This window comes from Cyprinodon tularosa, unplaced genomic scaffold (assembly GCF_016077235.1).
Source record: "Cyprinodon tularosa strain WSP-4 unplaced genomic scaffold, ASM1607723v1 ctg177, whole genome shotgun sequence".
NCBI classification, from domain to species: domain Eukaryota; kingdom Metazoa; phylum Chordata; class Actinopteri; order Cyprinodontiformes; family Cyprinodontidae; genus Cyprinodon; species Cyprinodon tularosa.
Window position 1 is genome coordinate 1,373,116 of NW_024038589.1, and position 6,640 is coordinate 1,379,755.

Sequence of the window (6,640 nt, forward strand, 5' to 3'; positions counted from 1 at the left end):
TAATATTATAATTAATATTACCAATAGATTTTGTAGAAAGATTTATATCCTACTTTGGCATAATTTCTTGGATCAGAAGCTGAAAAGTAAGGATGAGCTGTAACATTCACGATTAAACCTTTGGAACGTTCCCTAAAGTTTGGTTTTAGATTTCAGGATGTGGCTTCTCAGGAACATCTAAGAAACATTCCATAAACCTTTACTGTCTATTGACGTTAAGATTTTCAGCTGGACCCTTTGAGAATCGTCACAGAAAATTCAGAATAGGCTTGTTTGAAGTTGTGGATTTGGAAATCTGTGGCCATTTGTTGACCTCAGGGAACACTCTGAAGGGATCTGTTAGCGCTACTTTCAACCTTTACACTAAATGATGTTTACAGGGAAAATTGCAAACTGATTCTCAAAGATATGGTTACACATTTACAATCGGTCACTTTGGACAGATTCCCTAAACACACAATAAAGATAAGTATCACCCTTTGACAGTTTTAAGGGAGGTTTTCCTTAAAGTTTTGGAGATGACCCAGGACACAATGGAGGGGCTGGACTGGGAACGTCTTGGGCTTCCACCAGCAGAGCTGGAGGAGGTGTCTGGGGAAAGTTTAGGATTCTCTACTGATACTGGTGCCCCCTCGAATAAAGAGGACAAGTGCGAGTACCTTCCAAATAACTTTCCCCGAAGATTCCTCAGATATTAGTAACCACAATGTGACCCTTTAGAAAGCTTTAGGGATTGTTCTTATAATGCTCTCCAAAGATCAACCATGGGACTCTTGGGAGCTTTCAGGATTGCTCCATAAAGGTTCCTTATGGTCCAGCTTTAGGATTTCACAGTATGTCTCTTAAAGGGGATTTTCCTGAGGGTTACAAAAGGTAAAAAATTGAATAAAACTTCTATTTCTTCTATTGGGGGAGAGTTGGCCTAGTGGTTAGAGCAGTGCACCTGTGCTCTGAGAAGGTTGCAAATACTCGGTTCAATCCCCACTCTGGCTCTCTGAGCAAGACCCTTACCCCACATTACCCCCCCCCCCCCCCCCCCCCCCCCAGTGGATGGGTTAAATGTGGAGTCATGTTCTCCATTGTGAAATCAATAAAGTTCTATTTGGTCTATTAGCAACTTTCCACGGCATAAAAAAATTTTTTTTGGAGTATTTTCTTTGAAGTTTTCCAGTGGATTAACTCTATTAGTGACCCTTGGAAACCGTTGAGGATTATTCTCTAAAGCAGAGGTCTTCAACAGGGGGTCTGTTACCCCAGGGGGTCCACGAAGGTGCTGTATGGGGGTCGCAAAAGTTTTGGTTGATTAGACTTTCTTTTTATATTCCCCCTGCAATTTTTCCACTAATTGAAATGTCTTTAAATCCACATTAACATGAATTCAACACACTGAAGTCAACAGATAAATGGAGGCAGAAGATGTCTTTCAGTCATCAATGCACACATTCAGCGACACACTGTAATAAAACCCTTAAAGAAATGTCATTTTCATTTAAAATTTTTTTCATACTCTTAAGTTTTTGTCATAGCTACACTTAAAGATCCAGTATTTTTCATGTAGAATTCACAGTATTTGTGAATACCACATGTAAATGCAAGTACCAAGAGTTCAGTAGGTCTAAAGGTAGATGAATTAAAATGGATACTACAGCATAAGCTTCCCCCGTGCTGTAGTAACAATGAGGTCATGGCACAATGACACTGTCACTTCTTCCATCAGGTGAGTTCTCGAACACATAAGCAGCCCGCTTGCTGTTGCCTTTCTTCTGTAACCTGATTTCGTGGTATAAATCAGAAACCCGGTTTCCTTAACTGGGGTAAGGGATTAGGAGAAACCCGGTTAACTAGATTTCAGCTTGTGTGGGGGTGTGGCGTTGAGAGCGGAGCAGGGTGGTGGGGTGATGGACGCACCTGTGCACTTTATCCAACAAACATGACAATAACGAACCACTCGGAGATTTCCTATGCTCTGTCAGAGCTTTGTTGTTTCATTATGACACATACAACATATTTTTAAAAAACAGGGATTATCTTTTAGAGTACTAATTCTAAATCAAGTAAAATTATTTTTAACTTAACAATAAACAATAAACATGATTTGCATATTTTTTGATTTTATAAACAAATCTTTACTGTTATGTTGTTCTTGTGGAATTATATGAATACAGACTATGAACAAAAAGGTGCCAATGGCTCTATCTAGTGGCCAATCAAGAACAGAACGTTTTAAGTCAGTAATTTGAAAACTGTCTCCGCTTTAGTGCTTTAGTTCATTCTGTATGGAGCCTGTTTCTGTTTATTTTATTGCTAAGAATGAAGAAAAATATGAATTACGTAATTAGAAAGGAGTAAGGAGAAAAAAATGATACAAAGCAGTATTCTTAAACCTTAAACAGGCTTTCTGTTACTTGCAATCATGAATTTTTTTCTGCATGGGAGCTCAAATTCTAATAGTCTTGCAACAAGCTTGCCATTGGTTTTATTACCATTTAAAGTTCAGTGACAAATGTATGCGAATATATATAATATAAATATAATACAATTGTATAAATATATCATGTATCCAGAAAGGTCTCATTCAAAACCAGAGTATGAAGTGTTAGTGACTAATATAAATATTTATTTACTTTGGATTCTCAGGATATTCCTGAAGCTTTTCATGCATTAAAACAAAACAATCCAAAACCTAACATTTTCTGGTCACCTGAAGTCCACTGAATGTAAACAATGGTGGACATTGTTGCCTAAAAAGTATGGCAACATCTCTACTTCAGGCATTTACAGATATTTTTTTGGCAGTTCCTCCTTGCTCAGATCACCCAGGCTAACTCATTATGGATAAGTGGTGTCTGTTATCAATTTCAGGTCTTGCTATGGATTCTGGGTTTATTTAGACTTTGACTAGGCCATTCGAAGACATGTTACTAGCTTGATCTAAATCATGCCTGTATTACTATGTCAATTTTTTCTTTGCCTTTCTATGTTCCTAAAGAAGGAAAAAAAAATCCCCACAGCATGACACTACCACTACCATGCTCAATAGAAATTTCCTTTAGAGTAGAAAACTACAACCTTAATCTCATCTTAAGACAATGAAGACATTGGCCATTTCAAGTGTTTAGGTTTATTATTCTTGAACAGTGTATCAACATAAAAACTCAGCAATATTGATGAACATATTAATGAGCACGGTTCTCCTCCACATACAATCGCCTTCTGACTACAGCAGTGTGTACACGTCATTACACAAGATTAGCTTAACATATAGTCCTGACTGGGGCGGGGGTAAACCAATCGCCAATTCGACATGTATGTTGATTTCCACCATTACGATATAGTTGTGACCATTGTCTCTTGGCAAAATGAAACATGCAGCATTACCTGTTAATAATGAGCCTAAAACTGTTTGTTTTTAGGCAGTAAACTGGTTTGGTCCATGGCAAATGAATTGTCTTGCTTGATAGAAAAGAAGAAAACAAACATTTTTCCTGAACCCTTTTACGACTTCATAGAAAATCCCAGTAATTAAAGTGACACAGTCATGGATTTAAAGTCAACCTTATATATATTTATATATTTAATGTAAGTGTAAAAAGAGAAAAAATATATAGCACATATTGTAAATATCTACCTTCTGTTTTGCCTTCTTCATAACACATAAATGGGGTTAATATCCTACAACCAGACGTTTGACACAATATATCAGACATACTACCAAAAAATACCAAAGCAGATCTCCAGAACAATTGTCCTTTTAAGGGTTATTTTCATAGTCGCATCGCGATTTCCCCAGAAAAACAAGGTAGAATCGACAGCTACAGCAATCAGGACCACTTTTGTCTCTCCTTTTCTAATCTTTGTTTCTAGTTAGACACAGCTAGGGGAATTGGGACCAGATATTGACCAAGAAGGTTGTTTGGAACTTTACTCATCGATCAAAGGCAGGTACTGAATTCTTTAGCCATTATAGAGGATTAACATTCTGGATTCAGAAAAAAAACAACCTTTACAATGGACCCGAGATCTCAGTGAGCTTTAGATAGAAATCCTTTCAGGTATTGTTGAGTTTGAGAGACAGGAGGAATCAACAGATGAGTGTTGGACGCTATGACTTATTCAATCATGGGCAACAAATGATTCCATGTCCCCTTTCAGGGGTGATTCTATAGCGCCAAATTAGTCCAAAAATGTAGAGACGATTGGTTTGCTTAGTTTGTGTGCAGCAGTAAGATGTTGGATGGCCTGATTACCCCTTTAACCATGAGGCAAACAGACAGTAATAGGCAGGACAACCAGACAGCGCAGTAAAAACAAGAACATTCGGTGAAATCAGACAATGATGATGATATCAGATGATAAGGAGTAAGCAGTACTGGTTCCATGACACCATTGGTTCTAAACTCAAGCAGTGAAGTCAACATTTTCATCACCCCTTAGATCCACCAGGTCAAGCAATGGGTTAAAGTTGACTTCCAAGATGATAGAATTCATTTTAGGATCAAGCAGTCTGACACAACTGGATTCAATGGCTGAATCACCTCCTCACCATGCATGCAACTTCTAACGTAAATGGGTGTTATCTTGGCGTAAGACCGGACCAATGATGTCACTGTCTGGTTCCATTGAACCATTCCTACAGAGAACCAAAGTCACGCCATGGTAAGACTCATCCTTTCCCCTAGAGCTACCCTATAAAAACAACATGGTTGTCAGTGCAGATAGTGACTTTTCCCCTGTCCACTCCGTCAGTGGGGAGGCAATGGACCAAGGAGCAATTGCATGGTCCATTGAGAAAATGGATTATTCACAAGGGACAGCTAATCTGTAATCTCCCCATTGCCAGGTTTAGTTTAGGTGACATGGGATGTTTAAAGTCCAACAGCTGTGCTTTGTAAAAGCAGATGTAACAGTCATCAGCTTGGACATTGTGAACTTTCACCAAGTGTGTGGATTCCGTTTGTGTCTTCCAGTGAGGGGCTAAAGGCCTGGTTATCCTCCTGAAGCAGTGTGTCGCAGTGAGCTTGTCAGAGATATTTTTGATGCCCAATATTGAAGCGTGGTCTATGCTATGTTATTCCACGCCACAACGCAAGACGGACAATCAGGAACTAGCTGTGGGTCTAGATACGGCAGAGGCGCTGAGGAAGTGGAGGCAAGTTTGTGCGACAACGGAGGGACATGAGGGCGACAAAGAGCGGGGATCCAGGTGGAAAAAGTGTCCCAGCTTTCTCAGTACCTCGCTTTTCTAGCTGGTCCATCTTCACCAGTCGTTTTCCACAATGGTGGTCATACAGACAAAACAAGACGGTAAGCTACCAAACAGGAAATACGCATGAGTAGAGTGGATGTAGATTTGACCAATCAGATGCCTCCAGTCTGCGGTCACCTACAATTTTGGAGAGGTGCAGCAGAGTATCTGCGGAAGGGGCGGGGGAACATTTGTATTTACTGCGACACACATGCAGACGACCTGGTTTCTAAGCATAAATCAGCCTGTACGATAGACTGTACGATTACCTGGTCTGATGCAAAACCACAATGCTACCTTCTTAAATGCCACCCAGCTCTTAAAATGCTGTCAAATACCTCAACAAAGCCCCCCCCCCCCCCCCGACTGTTCTGACGGTTGGACGCTCAAGCAACCTCCCGATAAAACGGTCACTCCCATGGCGTCTGCTCTAAGACGTGTTACCTCCTGGCCAATCGCATCGTCCACATATCAATTTTCTTCTTTTTTCTCATGGCTAAAGAAGGAAAATGGCTAGCCAGGCTTTAAGGGACACCAACGCACGTCTGTTTGGTAGATCCTCACTTTCTTTTGTTTTCTGTTTACATCAGGGACTTTACATGAAACACAGCCAATGTAAATACAGTGAATCTCAGTAAAAAGCCAATTTATACATAAAAAAAACACTAGCAGCATAAATAACACAAATATACAGATATAAGCCTTCATAACCATCTTCCGTCCAACATTTTGTATCATCCTTAAGTGGAATTGACACCAAATGCAAGAAGAGAACAGAAATGGGGGTATAACAGAACTGATGAGAAGGCTGAAGAGGTAAGTTTCTACATAAGGGCTTTAGAAACATCAACAACGGACACTAGGATTTCTGTCAGTATGCTTCCTGATTCTACATAAACATAAGCAGACATCTTAGAAGCATTTTCCTCAGCACCCACATTTTGTTTTAGATGTTTAGACTTTTTTTTTTTTTTAAATAAAGGTAGATTCTTGTTTAGTGCAGAACAAGAGACCTTGACACAAGATTACTTTGGTAACTCCTTAGTTCCAACCATGAGACAAGATGGTTAAAGACCAATCCTACAGGAAATGTTTGTTTGCATCTATGTGAGAGGGGGGAAAATGTTAAAAGAGGATGAACAAAAAGATTTAGAGAAAAAAAAAATTACAATTTCACAACACAGAGAGGAAACTCTTGTGATTTTGACCTAATTTAGTTCCCTGTTACTTGACAAACTCATCTTCTCATCTTTTTAAATCTAACCTATAAAAAACTGCTTTTGTTTTTACCACAAGCTTCATAAAACTGAGATGTAGTTCATTTTAAGAAGCTTTAGTTTCTACAAACATATATATTTGCTCTTTTTAATCATTTCTAGATGCCGTTTACCTTCT